This window comes from Sphaerodactylus townsendi, linkage group LG02, assembly GCF_021028975.2.
Source record: "Sphaerodactylus townsendi isolate TG3544 linkage group LG02, MPM_Stown_v2.3, whole genome shotgun sequence".
NCBI classification, from domain to species: Eukaryota; Metazoa; Chordata; class Lepidosauria; order Squamata; family Sphaerodactylidae; genus Sphaerodactylus; species Sphaerodactylus townsendi.
The window spans coordinates 18,346,745-18,369,929 of record NC_059426.1 but is presented as its reverse complement, the minus strand read 5'-3'; positions in this window follow the sequence as shown (position 1 = coordinate 18,369,929).

Here is a 23,185-nt window from a genome sequence, read left to right as displayed (position 1 = left end):
GTAACCTCAGCTTGTGGGTTCTGTGGGGCAGTACTTGGAATGAGTTGCAACAACAATTTTTAAACAACAAAATGGTTTACTTTTCTTTACAATTAACACTTTTAAAACATCAACATTTAACGTTACAATTCAAGGTCCTGTTCAGGTTGCATTTCAAGTCCTTCTATTTACAGTCTACTGATATTGCCAAGTCCAATTCTTCTTTGCAAGTGGGTTGGCTCCTGAAGACTCCAAGGGCTTGATGAACAGGTTGCAACATGATGAAGGTCTCCAGGAGAACTCTCACCCATTACAACCACAAAAGAAACCCTGAAACAATAAACTCCAACATTTACAACACAGCAAAAACAACAACTACCTTCCCAGTAGTTCCCAACAATATTGCAATTACCTTAACAAGGTGTTAAGGGCTTATAGAAATCAAGGTCTGAGTCTGGTACCCTTGTCTTCTGCAAAGAGCTCTTTCAGCCTTTCTGCTGCTCTGAGTCTCCACCCCTTACTGGGTCAACCCATTCTGGGCCAACCCATTCTGGGCATGGGGGTTACATCTTCACCATAATAGAACATATACAGGAAAAGTATATATTAGGCCTACTGCCTTTGCAAAGAAATTATGCAATGGGCAATAACACCACTGGAGGTTCGCATCCCTAACAGCTACCTAGGGTCAAAGTGGGTTTTTTTAAGTTTATGGGGGTTTGGTGTAACTTGGCCAGCTCTGGAGAGAAAAAAAATGCCTCTCAAAGAGCCACGGCTAATTCATGCCACATTAATAAAATAAATAAAATGTTCCATGGAAACCTAAGCTAGGCACAAAGCCCGAGCGGCACAGAGATAGCTTTCCTTCAAAGGAATAACTTTACCCTAGACAGAACTGGGGGGGGGGGGGGCAGCACTTCATCAGCAATCAGCTCTCCCAAAATCTCAAAAACATGGCACATGCCGACAGAGAAATATCACACCGCTCTGTCAGAACATGTCAGACTCCTTTGTTGTTTGAGAATCTGATGGATTCTAAGCACAAATGTTTCTCATTCCTCCGAACTGATGGAAATGAGTTTTTCCTTTTCCCTCTCAGCTGTTTGAAGACATAGCATATATGTGGCTGAGGCACGTGTAGCTCCTGAAAGCTCGTTCACCCTTCACACACACACAAACACAAATGGTACAAAGTCCCCCCAAATAGTCCTCTTCTTTCGTAATTGCTGATCTAAAATCTGAAGAAAATTCTCACTTAGAAAAGGGATTTGTAAGTCTTGGGGGGGGGGGGAACCCACACTGACTAATGGTTGGCTTTGGCAATGTGACTTGTGAGGGGGGACATATTCACGTGAATCATCTCCTCTCCGGAGAAGGGGATTTCTAGTGAACGACTGGCATGAGATTACCCCTTCTCTTTCCAATTCATGGAAATGTCAATTTCAGTTTGTCTCCTTCAGATACTCTTTTTTGCACATTTATCACACAACAGTCCCACTGCTTGGCTTTTTCATGCATCTGAAGTAAAACTCCGCCCACACCAGCCAAGACAACATGTTACATTTTTCTCAAGCTCCTGTGATAAAATACACATTTTGAGTTCCGTGCTGCACACTTTATTCCAAGGCAATCCCAGGAGAGAAGGATAAGGCCTTCCTTTCTGCCCCATTTTACCCACCTCAGACGGCTCCACGTAGTACTATTTGCTTCATGGCTCCTAAGGGATCAAAGGGGAACACTAATTTCACAGTTTTGAAAGGCTTTAGTCCACCAATATTGGCTGATTCCGCACAGTGCAAATGTTATGGGTGCAGGACACTAAATAACCCGTTGGGGGGGGGGGGACTGTGCACAGGTGCTACGCCCGAAACGAGCCTGCCCCGTGTTATTTCCCCCAACTCGGGTTCTTTGAAAATGGCTGAACTAGCAGTCCTTTTGGAAAATTCCAACTTGGAGCCACTGCTGTGCAAACAGCCAGACAGGGTGCACTCTATTTCCCTCCCTTCTCCTGCACTGTTCATGGCAGGAGCATACCTGTCCCCGGGTGCCACCCAGCCGGTCACGTGGGGGGCACAAAATCGCCTCCCACACACCTAAGCCTGGCAGGCTCATGGAAGGCTCCCAGCCCAGCTTCTGCTGGTCTCCCCACCTCTGTCGGCAAGGGGGCACCTGGACAGGTGTTGCCCCCGGGCACCATTTCCTCCCAATATGTCTCTGGTCCATGGTCATAAGAACATAAGAACATAAGAACTAGCATGCTGGATCAGACCAGAGTCCATCTAGTCCAGCACTCTGCTACTCGCAGTGGCCCACCAGGTGCCTTTGGGAGCTCACATGCAGGAGGTGAAAGCAATGGCCTTCTGCTGCTGCTGCTCCTGAGCACCTGGTCTGCTAAGGCATTTGCAATCTCAGATCAAGGAGGATCAAGATTGGTAGCCATAGATCGACTTCTCCTCCATAAATCTGTCCAAGCCCCTTTTAAAGCTATCCAGGTTAGTGGCCATCACCACCTCCTGTGGCAGCATATTCCAAACACCAATCACACGTTGCGTGAAGAAGTGTTTCCTTTTATTAGTCCCAATTCTTCCCCCCAGCATTTTCAATGAATGCCCCCTGGTTCTAGTATTGTGAGAAAGAGAGAAAAATTTCTCTCTGTCAACATTTTCTACCCCATGCATAATTTTGTAGACTTCAATCATATCCCCCCTCAGACGTCTCCTCTCCAAACTAAAGAGCCCCAAACGCTGCAGCCTCTCCTCATAGGGAAGGTGCTCTAATCCTTCAATCATCCTCGTTGCCCTTCTCTGGTCAGGGAGAATCCCCCTGCCATTGCCCAGCTGTGCAGGTAGGAGTCCTTTTCTTTTTTCTTTTGCATGCTGCCTCTGCGTAGCTATGCATGTGTTGAAGGACATTTTGTAAAAAGTGAGGCATCTCTGTGTGAAGGTGCAAAGGCAATCTAGATTGTTTCCGTGGGCTCCAATCGCTGCCTGCAGGGCATGCATGTGAACGGAGAAAGAGGAAAATGACTGGAACCCTTTAAGACATTTGTTGTGCGGAATCGACCATTGTTGTAATTATGTGTATTTTCCCGGGTTCACAGAATACCTCCTCTTGAGGATATTTTTATTCATGTGGTAGGGGGTAGTGATACTAACAACCCAGAGGAAGAATATCCTTCCCCTTTAACACAAGTTAATTTACTTCTGTGGCAAGAAAAACTTCAACTACCCATTTCTACACATTAAACCTCTGATAAATGAGTCCACAACACTATTAAGAGGCGTACTTATAATAGATGATATTTAAAGACAAACATTTATTTAGCTTAGAAGACAAGGCCTTTCCATTCTAATCAGAGACCTCTGAGGTGTATATGGTTATGTGTTTTATTAAGCAGAGTGCTTTATATCTATGATCTCTCCATGTTGCTGGTACAGTTGACCCAGCCTGGGCATGGCCCAATCAAAAATGAGTACTTTTTAGGCCATAACCGTATTTATCATTCATGTAGGAGTAAATCCCATTAAACTCAGAAGGAAATTACTTCTGAGTAAAGTGAATAGGCTCACAATCCGCATCAATAAGAGAGTTGGACAAATGCTTCAATCTCTCCAGTGGCTCTTCAGAACGAACCAGGGGAAATCTTACAAATTGTGCTCCTGGAATTTAAGGACAGAAATTACAAGATTTTTTAAATATAATGGGCCAAAAAACATGTGAAGTGGGGGGGCAGTGATTATTTTAACTTCTACACAGATACAACACCTCCTTTGATCTCTAAATCTCTTGTTTCCAATCCGACAAAACGCCAAACTCACGCCGGAGTCCTTCAGAAAGCCTGAAGAACTTTCCCTTCGGGCCGCAGTGTTTGATAAAGAAATGAATCTTGGCAATTAATAATTCCCTGGGCTGAGTTTTTGTTTAATAACTGTTTTGTCAGTGATGGATCTGGAAGGGTACGGGTGTGTGTTGTATGCGTGTATGCATAGAACAGGAGGAAAATGGCAGAAGGGGGGGAGAATGAGGGGACAAGGAGTAATTTGATTGTGGCTGGGAGCTTTGGCAGGCAAGCATTACAAAGCAGCTCTTTAGCAAGGGGAAAAAACCTCCCAGCATGACAAATCGTTCCCTTCACGGCTTCCCACCTCCCCCTACAAATATGCTATCTGATTAGGCACCAGTGAGCCAATCAGAGTGTATGACTGGGGAAATATTTCCTCCTTGACATTCAAGAGAACAATTCCTTACCAGGGGAAAATTACATTAAAAAAATAAATGGAAAAGCATCAATCAACTAGGAAAATATATGCAGCTTTTTGGTTCTCTGGAGGGAAGGTAATTAAAAAAACTGAAGGAGGACTAAGGGCCCCAGGTTGACTTGGATTTTTGTTTTGTTTTTTACTGCATGATTTTAAAAATAGGGATGTCACATGGATGTCACCCTGATCTGGATAGCCCAGGTTAGTCCAATCTTGTTAGATCTGGGAAGTTTAAGAAGGGTCAGCCCTGAGTAGTATTTGGATGGGATATCAGAAGGTGCCACGGAGGCAGGCAGTGGCAAACCACCTCTGAATGTCTCTTGCTTTTCAAACCTTACAGAATTGTCATCAGCGCTGTGGTGGCACTTTCTACCACCTCATTTCCTGTCTGTATATGGACTGGATTTTTCATAGAACAGAACCTTTGAGCATTTCATAGAATCATAGAGTTGGAAGAGACCACAAGGGCCGTCAAGTCCAACCCCCTGCAATGCAGGAACACACAATCAAAGCACTCCCGACATATGCTGATCCAGCCTTTGTTTGAAAACCTCCAAAGAAGGAGACTCCACCACTCTCCGAGGCAGTGAATTCCCCTGTCGAACAGCCCTGATGGTCAGGAAGTTCTTCCTAATGTTTAGGTGGAATCTCTTTTCCTTCACCTTGAATCCTCTACTCTGTGTCCTAGTCTCTGAGGCAGCAGAAAACAAGCTTGCTCCCTCTTTGACATGACATCCCTTCAAATATTTAAACATGGTTATCAGTCACCCCATAACCTATGCTTCTCCAGACTAAAAATCACCAGCTCCCTAAGCCTCACTTCATAGGGCATGGACTCCAGACCCTTTACCATTTTGGTTGTCCTCCTCTGGACCCGCTCCAGCCGGTCAATATTCCTCCTGAACTGCGGTGCCCAGAACTGTACACAATTTGTCTCCTTGAGCAAATTCCTGCACACAGGGAGCCTCCCCTTTTTGAGTTAAGGATGAATTTCACTATAAACATGTTCAGTGGTCAAACTTATGTTCAAAAGTGATGATTAGCTGAGAGCTGATAACTTGGTATGTTCGTAAGCAGTGGCGTAGTGGCTAAGAGCAGTGGCTAAGAGCAGGTGCACTCTGATCTGAGGAACCGGGTTTGATTCCCAGCTCTGCCGCTTGAGTTGTGGAGGCTTATCCGGGGAATTCAGATTAGCCTGTACACTCCCACACACGCCAGCTGGGTGACCTTGGGCTAGTCACAGCTTTTCGGAGCTCTCTCAGCCCCACCTACCTCACAGGGTGTTTGTTGTGAGGGGGGAAGGGCAAGGAGATTGTAAGCTCCTTTGAGTCTCCCGCAGGAGAGAAAGGGGGGATATAAATCCAAACTCCTCCTCCTCCTCCTCCTCCTCCTCTTCTTCTTCTTCTTCGTTATCTGAATCTGAGATAGTTTTATTTAAATTAATTGTATTATATTTGTAATAAAAGGGATAGATTTATAACAATTTAAATCATATAGTTTCCTACTAAATATTATCAGCATTTGAGAATAATTATTGGTTTTACACAAATTGGTTTTAAAGTTTTAACGGATTGTTGTATTTATTTACCAGTTCTGAAGTCACATATTATATGTGAATAAGTTCTCCCCAGAATGCTAATTATTTGTTATATATTGGAATTTGTATTGGTTTATTCTAAGTTTTATGAATGGCCTATGACTGCAATAAATAAACTTCAGTTTTCGGTTGGTATGTTCATTTCATGCCGAATTCCTGCCAGATCAGTTTGCATCAGGTTTTCCCAGAACTGAGCGTGCACCAAGATGGTGCTGATTCAAGCGGATCGGCAGCCATTAATGTCACAAAGGACTACATCAACATAAAAAAGTAGGTATGGATATTTATTGATGACTCATTCATAAGATTTATGGGTCCCCCCCCCCCCGCCAGTGATAGGAGTAAGGTCACCAGATCAAAGTTGGAAAATTCCTAGAGATTTAAAGATGGGGAAGGGATGTTCCTCAGTTGGGTATAATACCATGAGGTCCACCCTCTAAAGCATCCATTTTCACCAGGAGTTTGAACTGTAATTCCCAGGTCGCAACTGAAGGCTGGCATCCATATTCATGAGTGATTTGATTATCTGTTTAAACCAGGGGTAGGGAACCTTTAACACTCAAAGAGCCATTTGGTCCCGTTTTCCACGGGAAAAGAAAACACTTGGAGCCGCAAATAATTTTTGACATTTAAAACAAAGATAACACTGTATATATTGGGTTTTTTAACCTTTTACTCCGCTCATTCTGAGAAGCGCATGGATGTGTCCACCCTGCTGCCTGCAGGGCGGGCAAGGATGGGGTCAGCAGCTCGGCCTCGCTGCTCCAACGGCGCGGGCGAGAGGGGAATTGGTGTGCCCGCCCTGCTGCCTGCAGGGCGGGCAAGGATGAAGCCAGCGGCTCGGCCTTGCCGGCCGCCGGGAAAGCACCCGCCCCGCTCAAAAGGGGCGGGCGAGAGGGGAAGCCCGCGGCGCAGTTCAGCCGGCCGCGGGCAATTGGTGCGCTTGCCCTGCTGCCTGCAGGGCGGGCAAGGATTGGGCTGGCGGCTCGGCTCGTGGAGCCACAGTGCAAGGGCAGAAGAGCCGCATGCGGCTCTCGAGCCTCAGGTTCCCTACCCCTGGTTTAAACCATAGGTGTCAAACTCGCGGTCCTCCAGATGTTATGGACTACAGTTTCCATCACCCCTGCCAGCATCATGCTTGCACTGGGAGGAGTTTGGACATCCCTAACTGTTGGGCAACAACTGCTACCACAGTGTTTGCTTCATTTTCCCTCTCACTGGTGTTCATCAACGTATTTTTAAACTTACCCCTCTTCTCCTTTATGCGCTCTCTGTGGGTTTGGCTCCACCTCCTGGAGCAGCCCCTTTGTAGTTGGTTCCGCCTCCTACAGTAGCCATTTTGAGGTTGATCCCACCATCTTGTGTCAGAATTCCATATCTGTGCCCAGGCTCAAAAAGGCTGGAGATTCCTGACCTAGATGGTGCTGGATGCAATTGGTATCAAAGTTCTCCTTTAGCCTACCATGGGGCTTTCCCCACTACAGAAGGGAGCTAAGGTCGACTCGGTTTCCTTCAGTGGAAGGCGATTCCAGGCTGTCCCCACAGCAACTGAGTTGGCCCCCTGGAACCGAGCTAAGTGGGCGGGATCATCTTGGTGCCTGTTTCGCTCCTCGATCATGATTGATGCTTGTGTTACGGAGGGAAACAGGAGCGTTCTTGGTTTTTACAGTTTTTACAGTTTACAGTTACATGCGCTTTCTGCCCGCCACAACTCTCCCGTTCTGCGCATGCCACAAAAGCGGCTCATGATTGGTTGAACGGATGAGGTGTCGTTTCAATGCTTCCCCACTTCGAAGCTTCGAAGCGGTATCGACCTTGTTCCGGCAGAAAAGTGTAGTTCATAACTGCAACAAGGATGTCGCAGTTCTGAGGGGGGGGGGGAACTGAGACAAAACAATGTTGAGCTCAGTGGCAGTGGGGATTCACTGAGGCAAACCTAGGTAGAAACCAGTACAACTCTGTCAGTGGGGAAAGCCCCCATATTAGCAGAATCTCATCCAGTATAGCAGTTTAGGCTTTTGTATACTGAAGAGGTATTTATTCTCTTTCACACTGCTCTTTTGCATATTTTAAAAACTACCACTCTTCTCTCTTATACTTCCTTTGTGCAGATGTATTACCAGCATAAGCACCATCACACAACATCTATTATTTTGTGAGGCTCTTTGCTGACAAATGGTTGTACATATGATCGGTGCAGCCATTGGTTATGCAAAATCTGGTACAGAAGTGTGTGATGTCACTTCTGGTCATGTTTGCATGGATCCCTTCAATGTGGAACAGTAAAACTGACCCGTTATTGAAAGTGGTAAATGCTATCATGTGTCATTTGCATCTGTGTACATCCTGGTTTGTCAGAAGTGAGTGGGCCAAAATGATATAATAATGATACAGATTCTAGCATCTCCTAGGAGGCGGGACTGGAAAAAAACCATGCCAGAGAACAATGGAAGCGTCTAAACCATGTTGGATCTCAAGAGTTTAAAGGGATTCGAGACAGGGGAGCGCAAAGCAGGGAAGCAGGCTATTGCAAAAATATTTTTTATTGAAACAGTCACTGTCACAAAAGCAGCGAATCCAGGGCATACAAGACAGGTGTGTTGACGCAATCAAAGGATTGTCTAGGTATACAGGAAAAAAATGTGACCTTATAAATTAACCAGAATGAAAAGACAGAAAACAAGGCAATAGAAAAGAGCGTGATACAGACGCCTCGGGATGGTGAGAAAAGTTGAGAGCGCCTTAAAGGGAGGAGGGGTATTTGGGGAAATTAACCTGCTTAAACCACTGAGAGCTTACATAATCCTGGAGGATTTACCAGCAGTGGGGCGTGTTTACTTCTTGACTGACATTTATGACTGTACCACATCTTTATAAAACATATTTATAAAATTGTGATTTGCACAAACTTTAAAAGGGAGTATATGTCAGATCCATGGTGCGTTGTCTGTGTATTGTCTATTAGTATGCATCTGTGGGACCTTCTGTTCCCCCTCCTGGGAGAGTTTTTTAGTTGTCGGACGCTATATATTATATATTGGAATGCTGTATTTTAAATGGTTTTATCTAATTTAATGTTATAGAGCCTATATTTATATTTTGGGCTGGGATTGTTTTTGTGCTCTATCTGTTTATGTTATTTCATGTTGTACAAAGCCCTGAGCCCTTCAGGGGAGGGTGGTTTATAAAACTAATTATCAACAACAACAACAACAACAACAACAACAATAACAACAACAACAACCTTGGGCACCCCCTTGTCGTGGGGAAGGGGCTTGCATACTTCGATGATGTTGAGAGCTATGCTGGAGGTAGTATATTCTACCAGAAGGGGCTCCCATGCCAGAAATGTCTCAACTGAGAAACCAGACTAAGAGTGTCCACCAACCCATACAATATGGTGATACAAACGAAAAATTATTCCACACCACATCAGTCGTCGCGCGGGTTAACAAGGGCCACGTCACATGCTGGGGTCCCTGGGCATGCGTCAACAAGTGGGCTACAAGTGGACCAACCATCTAAAAGAAAGAAGTATAGTGTGCAAGAAAATCATGCCATCATGGCTTGTTATTACAACTCAGAGCCAGAAAAAAGAGGATACTTGAAGTGGATGTACGAACTGTGGAAACAACGCTACCCAGATTCGAATATCACTGAGCAAAGACTGGCAGGTCAAAGGCGATTCATCACACGGAATAAAGTCTTTATAGAGAAAGAACTGGAAGAAGTCCAGAAAAATTGTGAAAAGAAAGCAACTGTAACATCAGACGAAAAAACAGTACATAATCCAGAAGCAACAGGAGAGATAATAATAGAACTGCAAGATGAAAACGCCAGCACAGGGGAGAAAATAATATGCCAGCACAGAGGAGAAAAAAAACCCCAGCACAGGGGAGAAACAACCTCCAGAGAAAGTCCCCATGGCAGAAAAAATTGATAGACTGACAGAAAGACAAAAAGAACTAAGGGAAAAGATCATCCACTATGGACAATCAAATGAGGAAAGACAATGGCTGCCAGCATTGAAAATGGTGTCCAAAAAAGACCTGGCAACCATAACGAAGGATGTAAACATGGCACTGATGACAATTGAAACAACATCCATCAAAGAAACTAATCAGCTCATGTACAATATGGAAGTAGTGGTCACAAGAGAAATGGGCATTGAAATACATAAACCCAAGATAAATCAACCATCAAAACCAAAGTGGAAAATTAGACTGGAACAGAAGATTTAAAAACTAAGATCAGATGCCAGCAACCTGAAAAATATGAAAGAACAAAGGTTAAAGAATGGCAAGATCATGAAAGAATTAATTAGAAGGTACTGGCTAGACACTAGAACAATTGAAGAAGCACTGGAGATCACCAAACAACAAATAACAGCCACAGCAAGAAAAATTGAAAGATATGAAGCGAGAAACATCCAGCACGGTCAAAATCAGCAATTTCGTTCAGACCAAAGGCATTTCTACCAAAGCCTCAACACAAAAATCAATGTTGAAAGCAAAAAACCAGAAAAAAAATGCAACACTTCAATTTTGGAAAGATCTCTGGGAAAATGAGAAAGATTACAACAGGAAGGGGCAGTGGGCAAAAGATTTTGAGAAAGATGTTGGCCAAAAATAAATGCAAGACCTGGAAATAACAACTGATATGATAACAAATCGAAGCAAGAAAGTGAAAAACTGGACGGCACCAGGACATGATCAGTTGCATGGCTTCTGGCTCAAATACCTAACCAGTTTGTATCCGACAATGCCCAAGCAGTTCAATGAAGCCATGCAAAATGATGAAATTGATCAATGGCTAACAACTAGGAAGACATACTTTATTCAGAAAGATCCAGCCAAAGGAACAACACCTGGAAACTACAGGCGAATAACATGTTTACCCACGATGCTCAAACTGCCCACTGGCATAATAGCAGATAACATCATGGACTACTTGGAAGCAAATAGCATCCTGCCAGTGGAGCAAAAAGGGAACAAAAGAAGGAGCAGGGGTACAAACTCCTTTCATCACATTACGCCAGTGGTTCTGACTCATTGTGAAAAGAAAGCAACTGTAACATCAGACGAAAAAACAGTACAAAAAAACAGGAGAAGCAGTGGTGTAGGAGGTTAAGAGCTCCTGTATCTAATCTGGAGGAACCGGGTTTGATTCCCCGCTCTGCCGCCTGAGCTGTGGAGGCTTATCTGGGAAATTCAGATTAGCCTGTGCACTCCCACACACGCCAGCTGGGTTACCTTGGGCTAGTCACAGCTTCTCGGAGCTCTCTCAGCCCCACCTACCTCACAGGGTGTTTGTTGTGAGGGGGGAAGGGCAAGGAGATTGTAAGCCCCTTTGAGTCTCCTACAGGAGAGAAAGGGGGGATATAAATCCAAACTCTTCTTCTTCTTCTTCATGCCACCATAAACAGTGGCGTAAGCCTGCGCAGCCCAATGGACATTCCATCACCAGCCTCCCCACACCACCAGGAAACCTCTTTGGGGGATGGCAGATGGGTGCAGCTGCGGCGCTGCAGCCGAGCACCCACATTCTTAGATGGGGCTATAAACTGACCTTAGCTGATGCTCTGCTGACCTTCCAAATCCTAGCCTTGAGTTTGGTTTGGTTTCCTTGTTTGTTAAAAGTTGTCAAGGGCTTTTCTGTATTTTTGGGGCCTTGGCTCATTCCGCACATACAGAATAATGCACTTTCAAACTGCTTTCAGTGCTCTTTGAAGCTGTGCGGAATAGCAAAATCCACTTGCAAACAATTGTGCAAGAGGTTTGAAAACACATTATTTTGCGTGTGCAGAAGGGGCACTTGTCTGTGTGAGTGGCTCTGCTAGGAGATTTATTGAGCTGCTTGTCTTGGGGGAGTTTGGGGGGGAGCTTCCCTTATCTCTTCTGTCTTTTGCTTGGAAACCCTGATCTTCTCCTGGTGTGGGAAGGGGAGATGACAAACCAAACATCATTGGGAGACCTGAGGGACTTCCTCTGTTTGATTGTGTGATTTATGGGTTTATTTGTTTTTGCAGTTTAGTTGGTCGCTTGCAGAGGCTTTTTGTATTTGTTTGCACTTGTGTGGGAGGCACTGGGGTTTTTTTAACATGGATTTCATTTGGGTGCGTATTTGTGCTTCCTCACCCCCATTTCGGGGTTTTTTCTTTGGGTTTCTTTCTCTGGGTTCAGGGTCTGGGGGTGGAATCTTTCAGTTTTCCGCACTGATCCTTCCTCCTTCCCTTTATTTTCTGGTACTTGCTTCTTTGTTCTGTTGGGGTGTCATGGTGGGCTGGACCCTTGTTCCCTGTTTTCCCTTCATTTCTTTCAAGGGTTTTGGGTGGGGTGGGGTGGGGAGGTGGGGGTCTGTTTATTGTTGCTCTGTAGAGCTGGTGGAGTTATATTGTTGTACTCTTTCTTGCAGGTTTCATTTGAGCCATTTTGATATAGTAACTGAGAGATTCGAATGGAGGCTAGTTTTCCTAAGGTCATGTCAGGAATTCGTTAACAAGCTTTAAATTTTTAACCGGTGTAGGGCTTTAGTTTTTTCCCCATTAGGCGTCTCGGGGGTGTTAAAAAGAGTCAAGATCTTGTTTGCCAAATCATTAATTAGCATACTGTAAATCTTTTCAGTGTCAGCTCTGAGCTTCATAACAACTGAAACCAGGTAGCCTTAGAAAGCCTGTCCATCTTTCCAGGCTATTGTTTGCAGAGGAGCTCTCCTCACTTCCTTTATCTGGAGTAGAGGAGCTCGCAGTAGAGGAACCAGACAAACGTTAGTACAGTTGCTTTTCCCTATTTAAAAAGTTTTGACATTCCATCTCCAGGATAGTTGCAAGTTAACCTTAGACAGGTTCTTTAAACACACACACACAAGAAAAACCACACTTTGAAGTAAGGTTAGGTGATTTTTTTTTTTAAAAAAAAAAACCTCCCAACTTTAGGAGGTTAGGTGATTTTAAAAAAAACCTTAGGCCGTTTCCGCATGGCAGCGGAAACGGCTGGGTCGGCGCTTCTCGCGCCGACCCGAAGACGCTGGGACCGTCCGCACGGACAGTCCCGGGAAGAGGCGGGCAGCCGGCGCCGCGGAGCGCCGGCGCCCGCGAGCTAACTTGTCCCTATAGGCCTCGGCGTCGCGGAGGCCCTGGGGATACGCCCTGGCCCTGGCGCCTGCTCGGCGGCGCAGGGCGAGAGCGTGTCCCCAGGCCTCGGCGCAGCGGAGGCAGGGACAAGGTAGTGCCGGTGGGGGAGTCGAAGTGAAGCCGCTGCCGTTCGCTCGGCAGCGGCTTCACTGCGGCGTTTCCCCAAAAAGAGCGCTAGGAAGCGCTCTGGGGAAACGCCGGCTCCAGGCCGGGCAGGCGGCGCGAGGGCGGCGCGGCTGCGCTGCAGCTGCGCCCCTTATGCGAATGGCGGCCTGGAGACGGTGTTTTTACCGTCTCCAGGCCATCATTTTCTGCCCGTGCGGAAACGGCCTTAGTTTTCTTGGGGAACTGAAAATTTTCAAATTTCTGGGAAAAAGCCAAGAAACCCCATGAACTATTTACCAGAATGAATGTTCTGCTTTTTTCGACTGTTCCAAAAAATTTCAGGTCTAGAAATCTGAAATCTGACAAAAATGGTGCTTACCCTTAGGCAGATTGAGCCATTAAAATCCCAGTCAGACCTTGACAAAGCTGAAAGGGCAATCTGACGTCACTCCGAATTTGAGTCCAGTGACTGAAGTTCCATATTGAGCCCTGAGACCCCGCTGTTCCCCCTGAAATGAAATATGCAGATGAGATTGAAGAAACTGTTTTCCCCCCCTTCTTTTCTCCAAAACACCCTCACACCTTATTCAGAACCTCATCACTCTAATCCAGGGAGTAAATAACCTGCTGAATGAAATGTGCTATTTCAGAGCTATAAAAAGGGAATTCATTATATCACCTTTTCCTAACGGGACATTGTGAGCCGCAGAGTGCGATTTCTGCCCGAGATGGCTCCTGCTTGAGTCGCGTTGCTCTGTCCCATAATTCACTGGAAATGGGAGGAATTCAGACTTTGGCTGTGTCATTACGGGAAGATGAAGTGCTGGCGTTGCTCTGAATTACATTTCTACTCATTTTGCAGGTTTTATTTTAAATATTTGCTTCCCATAACCGAAATTGTTGCCATTGTATAAAGCTTTGCTGGGTTACGTCGCAGTGACAATTTTATGCCTTTTATATATTATTCTCTGAATTAATAATAAAATGCAAATCAGCTGTAGTAGATTCCTCCCCACCTCCTCCCGTACTCTCAACTTAATGTGATACTTGAATAGCAGAATGTTTTAAAGATACACAATACATATTAATGGAACCTGTGAGTTATTGCCTTTTGTTTCCCTGTATACAAAGGCGGGTGCACATGTTCCTTTTTCGTTTTCTTCCTGGTTTGCTTCGATGCATCACTTGGGCTTGGCTCCTGATCCGGCCTCTCCGTCTGGGCCCACACAGTCCCTCCCTCTGGCCTTCTCTCCCTCTCCTCTCCCCCGATGTGTTTGGTGGGCTATAAAAACTGTCCCACTAAATCAAGAAGAACAATGCTCCCTCGTCCAATCCATATATTAAAGACCCACAGCTCAGCATGTCTGGTCATCTAGATAAATCCCCAAGTTTATTGTCAAGGCCAAACATTGAGTTACGGTCACAAATGCTATTGCTCTATTAAACTTTGCAGCCCCCTCTTCGCCGAGATGCACTCTCTCTCTCTCTCTCTCTCTCTCTCTCTCTCTCTCTCTCTCTCTCTCTCTCTCTCTCTCTCTCTCGAGCTCAGACTGTCATTCAAGGCAAATAAATGACAATAGGTGGTTTTTCAAAAGGCTGCCTGTTTCATTTTATAGTTTGCCTATCACCTCTAACTGGACGCTTTTTGTCCTACAATCAGCGGGTATTTTGTTAATCTACAGTTAAGCACCATTCGAGCTTGAATGCTGCTCTGACAGAGGATTTTTTTTAAGATTAAAAAAATCCTAATCCTTTTTGCAAACCTGAGAAAGGATGACTCCCTTGTCTTAAAGAGGAGGACTCTTTAATACAAAATGAATATTTTATATAAGGTTGTCGAATTTTTTCTTCTGTCACCCGTGCCTGGGACTAGCTTGAGTAGCAGGGGACATCTTTCTTTGCGTCATCTGATAACGCTGCTTTCTTCCAAAAATCTTATTTACTTATTTATAGCCCGCCTTTCCATCTTGTTGAGATGCAAGGTAGATTACCCAGTGTGAAACAATACGACGGAATAGCATGAGACATCTGATAAAGAATGCAGTATGACTTGGATTGCAAAAACTAGAAATGCTGCACACAAAAGGAGTATCCGACGTGATATTTCATAAACTATGCAAAACAAATGGAAATACAAAAAGCAGGGGGGAAATGCAGTGAGAGCCATGAACGGCTTGGAAATTTTCATGCGCAAAAGGGAGAGGGCGTTACTGATTTCCTCCATATGTGGCAGAGTTCCCACTCCCCACTCATGCAGGTTCTAGACATTCTCTTGTTTACATTTCAGGGGGCATTTTGGACTCAGGGAAGGTGCAGTCCTTCCATCCACAGAAACCTTCCAATGGATTCCAGCCAATGCCTAGAAATCAAAGAAAAAATAAATCCAAAAATTGGCAGTTGTGAATTTTCTGAGCTTCATGGCTTGGTCATGGTCTACCAGATGGCGGCCACACAGCCTAGAAAACCCACAACAGTTGTTGATTCCAGCTGTGAAAACCTTCCACAATACACATTCCAAAACAAGACTGCAATCCAATGCCAATGGACAAAGGAGCATGGGACCCTGTTTCCCCGAATAGAAGACATCCCCAGAAAATAAGACGTAGTAGAGGTTTTGCTGAAGTGCGAAATATAAGGCATCCCCCGAAAGTAAGACGTAGCAAAGTTTTTGTTTGGAAAGCATGCCCGACGAACAGAACACAGAAAAAAATAAGACATCCCCTGAAAATAAGACATAGCGCATCTTGGGGAGCAAAAATTAATATAAGACACTGTCTTCTATTCGGGGAAACACGTTACTGAGTTCCAGAATGGTGTTCCCCAGCTCATGCAGAGGCGGAGCGCTCATGGGCACATGTGGGGGCACATGTCCCTGGGTGGACACCAGCTGGTCACGTGGGGGGGGGCCAAGCATCAACCGCCCGGGCCCCACTTACCTTGCCGGCAGGAGCGTGTCAAGGGGCGCCCGACAGAAGGAGCAGTCTGGCTGGGCTGCCGCCAGGCACCCCTCAGTCACAGCAGGCTCCGCCAGCCAGGCGCCCCTCGGTCACAGCAGGTTCCGCCAGCAAGGTAAGTGGGGGGAGTTCGGAGCAGGTATTGCCCTGGGCACCATTTTCCACCCTATGCCTCTGAGCTCATGTCATGGCAGGAAGAGGTGATGCATTGATCTCCAGTTCTTGGATGAATTAAGAAGGAGAAGAAAGGCACAGACTACTCTTGAGCTGCTCATCCAAGTTGAGGTATGGACAGCCACCCGTATTTAAGGCAGCTGGGCTGGCCGTTCTTTACACAGGACTCATAGGTAGTGGAACGGGGTCAAGGTTTTGGCTCCTAGCTCTACAAGTAACCGCTTTTCTTGCCTCCCAAGGTGGACTGAATTGGTTCAATTGGTACCATGGCTTGGTGTCGTGGTTAAGAGCAGGTGGACTCTAATCTGGAGAACCTGGTTTGATTCACCACTCCTCCACATGAGCAGCAGACTCTAATCTGGTGAATGAGATTTGTTTCCCCATTTTTACATACAAAGCCTGATGGGTGACCTTGGGCTAGTCACAGTTAGTTCGGAACTCTCTCAGCCCCGCCTGCATCACAAGGTGTCTGTTGAGGGGAGAAGAAGAGGAGGAGTTTGTAAGCCACTTGGACATTCCTTACAGGAGAAAAAAGCAGGGTATAAATCCAAACTCTTATTCTCTTCTTCTTCCACATCAAAGGCATATGGGGGGGAAATGGCACCCAGAGACAACTCCTTCTCTGCCCCCCCCCTAAGCCCACCAGGGGTGGGGATTGGGGGCATGGTCCCACCCCTTGGCCTAATCCCCAGGCTCCCTGCAGCCTGGTTTCTGCCCTCCCCAGAGCCTGGGGGGAGCAAGAGCTGAGACAGCCTCCAGGGATGTGCTTTTAAAAGCACAGAGACCAAGGGAGGGGACATGTCCCCAAGCCCTGCCCTGCCCTGCCCTGCTCCACCCTCCATGCTTTTAAAAGCACGTCCCTGGAGGCCAGCTCAACTCCTGCTCTCCCCAGGCTCTGGGGAGGGCAGAAGCCAGGCTGCAGAGAGCCCGGGGGCAGGGCTTGGAGCTGGCCCCGCCCCAAGCCCCACCCCCTGCCTCCATGCTTTTAAAAGCACATCCCTGGAGGCCGGCTTGGCTCCTGCTCTCTCCTGGGGAGGCTCTGGGGAGGGCAGAAGCTGGGCTGCAGGAAGCCTGGGGGTCAGGGGGGGCAGGGCACAGCGGGAGGGGCGGCACATGCTGTTTCATCATGTGAGGGACATCCGGTATACCCCTATTACACATAAATAGGTTCCAACAGGCAGGAACAACAGGTGAGCACTGTAAAGCATACATCTGTCTATCCATTTTTATTCCACTGTTTCTCTAGGGCTCATTCTGGCGCACAGAATTCAACCCAAATGCTGGAAGCAGGAACAGCCTATTTCCCAATAAGCAGGCAAACAACTGAACTAGGAATTATTAAATCCACTGCCATTCTTTTGAGAGCTATGCCAGTGGGGTATAGCAACTCCCAGGACTCAGAAAATAGCATGATGACCCAACAAGAATAACACATGACCCAACAAGAATAACACGTTTACCATATAGCAGGCAAAAAGAAGAAGCCTCTGTCCTCCATGTTTCCAAAAATGTTTGATTTAAATTATCTCCTGTAGCCATTTCTTCCTTCCTACTCTGCAAAATTTAGTTACTAGATTACCCTCAACATTATTTTGACATTCTCAATTCCAACCCATATTAAGGAATCCATTTCTGGAAATTTGAACAGTACACATGAACAGGAAAGGCATATATTCAATAGAGCCCCTTGGGGATGGGGCGGTCTACAAATCCAATTAATTAATTAATTAACAAACAAACAAACAAACAAACATGTTACCACTCTAGGCCTTATGGTAGTAGTTGACTAGTTAGATTTGCCAGATCCAGACTGGGAAACTCCTGAGATTTGGGGGCGGAGCTTGGGAAGAGCAGAGCCCTCCCTAGAGTACAGTGCCCCAGTCTTCAGTAATAGGGTGTGGAAAAGTTCTCTGGTGCCTACTGCTGGGTACTTAGAGGAAGCTCCTCCCTATCCTAGTCCCAACCCCACCCCTTCTCCTCACTCTTGCTGTCAGCTGGTTGGCTTCCACCAATCAGCTGTAACATGTATCAGGAGTTGAAGAAACTGGCATCTGCATCCAGACGCTGGGCTGTGTAGCAAGCCCTGCCCCCTTCTCGCATGCTCCCATGAACATCTTGGTGACCATGAGTCATCAAAGGGCGTTTCCCCACTAACCTGTGTGAGTGGTTGCTGCGCGCTACTCCCAGTGCGCATCATTTCTGCCGCGCTCCCGGGCTTTCCCACGACCCCGCACTCTGCACGGGGTCATCAAAAGGCGCTGTTTGGAGGAGCGCCGTTTGGAGGAGCTCTGCGCAGGGTCATCAAAAAGCGCTGTTTGGAGGAGCGCCGTTTGGAGGAGCTCTGCGCAGGGTCATCAAAAGGCGCTGTTTGGAGGAGCGCCGTTTGGAGGAGCTCTGCGCAGGGTCATCAAAAGGCGCTGTTTGGAGGAGCGCCGTTTGGAGGAGCTCTGCGCGGGATCATCAAAAGGCGCCATTTGGAGGAGCACCAGGAATGACGCATGCTGAGGGGGCACGACAGCGGCAGCGTCAGGGCGGCTGCATTGTCGCCACCCCTGTAGTGGGGAGTGCCGGGGGACCCCACGCTACTTGCGGAGAGTAGCGCACAGCAGCAGGTAAGTGGGGAAACAACCAAAGGTCCCTATGCCGGCCTGCACTGGAACCTCCATTGCCACCACTGGCCCAGAGCGACTGCCAGACAGGGAGCCACTGTTGATGTCTCCTGTCAAGCATCAATGGTCAACAATTGTTCAATTCAAGTCCAGGTTTCAGTAGAAGTATATTTCTTTTTATCTTCTGGTCATCTGTGATCATTCATGGTCCTTTTTTTTGGTCAATAAAAAGAGGCTAGGAGCACTGCATCAAACCATCCAATCCAGGATCCTTTCTGATGATGCAACCAATCAGATGCCAGCGGAAAGACCCACACTGAGGGAGTGCCGGACACTCGGGAACAACTCTTGCAGAAGTCTGGGAGATACAATTTCAAGAGCGTGCGGAGAGGTCTGCTATTAGAGATCCTTTGCCCACACCGCAGGCAGAACTATAATCCCGAAGATTCCCAGAGCAAAGCGGACGACTTGGGGATTTTATATCAGGCAGAAGCATGGAATTTGCTCTCTGGGATCATTGGATTCAAAGAACCAGGGGTTGCTGGGATGTGATCTTATGGGTTTAGAGCAATTATCCAATTCACTCATGGCCAATCACAAGGAAGGGTCTCAAACAGGCCATTCTCCCCTGAGCAAGGTCTGGCATTCCCATAGTCCAGATGTATCCAGTAGTGACCTGAAACAGTACCTCTTATGAGCAGGTAAAACAGTTCCAGGAGCCACCACTGGGTGGCACACTAGCATGGCATTAAAAATTGGTAGCAATCCAGATTCTCCCTCTTGTCTATAGCACAAAATTGTTCCCTGCCTTTTAAAACATTAACACAGAAGACTCAGCTTTACCCTGAAGGAATAGGAAGCCACAACATTTGTGTGCATTACCCAGTGTGTGCTGCTTTAGCGCTAATCTGCCACATGACTTTTGTTGGAGAGACGGTTGGGTCCTGGTGGCTATTATTTCGAACACGAGAGTAAACAACCAAATTGAAAAACCCCTGTAAGGGCTGCGATCATAAAAGAACACATCCAACCCACGACTCCTTGAAGTGCTACAAATACGCAGAGCGAGCTGTCATTCATGCACATGCACTTGGCGGTGGATCTTCTTTTCTGCAGGGCTTCAATACGCATATTCTGCATTTCATTCTCTCTGGCACTATTAACAGTAGCAGGCCTCTTACTGAGGCAGACAGAAACTGTCCTGAGTCGTGATGCGAGTCCAGTTTTTTTTTTCCAAAACAGGGCATGTGGCCCATATTAATATTTTGGTCCCAAATCCTCATGGTCACATGTGATTAAGGGTATTGATTATTGACGATTTTGGAAGCAATGCTGTCATCCCCATCCTCGTGAAAGGTATTTAGAAGGCTGCCATTTTAGAAATTGTTTTAGACGTTGTTTAAATTGTATATTTATGTTCACCGCTCTGAGCCTGTTCACAGGGAGAGTGGTGTATAAGCCAAAGAAAGAAATAATAAAAAAAATCTGAGCCGAAAACATACACAAAAATCACTGCTTCGGGTCATTACTTCTGGTTCCAAGAACTGTATTAGGAATCCAGGATTCTTGCCTGTGTGATTTTTCATAAAACAAAACAACGATGTTATTTCAAGTTCAGGTTCTTACCAAGGCAGAAAGCTCATATGCATGTGTGCACTGTGTTGTTCTCTGATTCTACTTGTTTCCTGAGCACAGCATCCTTTTTTCCAATAAAATTCTGCCAAGGATGTAGCACTCCCAGCCAGTCACCTTTGGAGACAGGATGCAGAGACAGTGTTTGTTGTGTGCATGTGTAGAAATTAGCTTCTGGGGGGGGCAGTAAAACAGAACCTCTTTGCTGTGTGTGCTTGAGATTTGTGGGTGGGGAGGTGTCTGGAGAAGAGAAGGAGTACTACAGTCCATGCAGTTTTGGTGTTATGTTCAGTGGGAGAACTTTGAATAGGCTTTGCATGGGAGAACTTTGAATAGGCTTCGTATTTAAATGAATAGTATGTGCGCATGCACAGAAATGAGCTACTTGGGGGAGGGCAGTAAAATGAAGACACTTTACTGCATGTGGCTGAGAGTGGAGAGGAAGGACTGCATTCTGTGTGATTCTGCTGGATTTATGTTCCACGACTTGTACATGAGACCCTTGGACTGGTTGTGCATTGGAAAAAAACCATGTTTGCAGTGAACGAGCATAGACAATAGTCCCCAAAATCCAAAGACATGGCATGGATTTTTAACCTGAACTGGTAACACCCTACACTAAATGAAGCAATTATATCTAAAAAATTATCCCCCAAAAGCCAAATCCAAAACTTTAACAATTTTTTTTCTTGGCACAAACCACTACATATAATCACCTTGATGAACCAGGCCGGCCATATCTTGTCAGATCCTCGAAGCTAAGCAGGGCCAGCCCTAGTTAGTACTTGGATAGGAGACTACCAAAGACATTCAGGACTGATATGCAGAGGCAGGCAAGCCACCGCTGTTTATCTCTTGCCTTAAAACCCAGTTGGGAGGTCATAAGTTGGCTGTAACTTGACAGCATTATTGCCTTTCCTCATCAGCTCATGTTTAGGCAGAGGATTTTCCCCAAGTATCTGCAAAGCAAGTTCAGGGTACCTGATACCCCTTGCTTTTACTGATCACTACAAGTCCAAGTGGCAAGTCCAGGGCTGACAAAACCAGTCTAGTAGGCACAGACTGAAGCTGAACATGTAGACCCAAATCCCTGTACATTTTCTTTGAGATACTTCCCACCACCCCCTCCTAAACCTAAATCGATGATGGGTGATATGGACATATAGTTTATAATGTTTTAAGCCATTGTATTTAATCATATAAGTTATATGAGTGTAATTCACTGGGTACCAAGCACTTCAAAAACTTACTTTCGTTAGAAAAAACGAAACTCATAGAGCAGCCTGACACTGAGCTTTGATTTGGGAAAACAGGGCCCCACCAAGGAGATAAAGAATTAGCAGAAGCTCACAAACACAGAGATAAGGGTGAAGTACTATAGCAACCGAAATCTCTGAATGGGGCAAGATGACATAGAGAATACACGCCCAATTGTAGAAAGCAAGGTGGGCTTTAGAGAGGAGTGGAGATTCAAATGGCAATGTGTACGTATTCCAAATCTAGCCAATGGTTAGAAGACAGGGAGGGATGTTTGTAAGAGGGTATAAATTATGTTACACAAGCAACAGCCCCTTTGAACCTCCTCCCTGTTGCTAACAGAGGAGAGTTCCCTCTTCTGAGCAGAATTGAAAACAATAAATCTCTGAACACTGAAGAAGCTTGTGGATGGTTATTTTTATAACCGGACAGGGCCTTGCCCTGTGCCTATCATGGGGGAAGTGACTCTCTGAATACAACCATAGAATACATCTTCATAGTAGTCTTGCCCTTCTATCGTTGAGAATGGTTGGGTCGTCTAGTTACCACCTCCTTTTCAAGGCTCCGGAGTCAGTATCTCTGTCTCTCTCTCTCTCTGAAAAAAGCGCTAGTTTCCACAGACCATTAGAGCACCAGCGCCTGGCTGGATGCATGAAATCCTAATCTCATTAGATTTCTCATTTTCTATGTAATGCTGTCACAGTGCTATGCACCACTGCCACAGATTAGTGACTTTGCCGGAACGCTGCCCCACTAATGAGTTAATCCAAATCCCAAATCAGATTGAGAGCAAGACAGGCAGGGCAGAAAATAGGATGGCCGGCGTACGAGTGCCCGGTGTTGTTTTGTTTCAGTTGTTAATTCGGCAGGGAGAGAAAATACGAAGATGCCCCTTTTGTTCTATCAAAGATCTGGTCCATCTGTGGCCATTCTCCTCTTGTTGCAATCTTTGCAGGGTAGTTTGCCTCCTTCCCAGAAAAAACCCTGTGGGATTGGTCACTATTAGACCATTTGATGGCAATTGTTTGTTGCAGTCGTTCCTTCGCACCCCCCTCCCATTCAATGTATTTTGCCTACCCAGGAAAACTTATTTTATTCAAATTGCAAGCAAGCAAGCAAAGCCTTTATTGGCATACATAGAACAACAGCAACAAAACACAACAAACATAAAAATTTTGAAAGGCAAAAAGGATAGCCTCAGATAAATACATATTGTTACTGGCTCCGAATTATTTCCCTAACAAAGCTTGCAACCTCTTCACAAAAAACAGAATCAGAATTGATCAACAAGAGAAATAATATAATTGAATCTGTTAACTCAGATTGGAAGCGAGGGTGTAGATTGACATATTTAGATCTAATTTCAGCAAATTTAGTGCAATGTAATAGCTGGTGAGCCAATGTTTCAACTACCTTAGAATTACAGCTACACAACCTTTTAGATTTTTCCAGGTTATTAAACCTGCCATGTAGTAAGGCAGATGGCA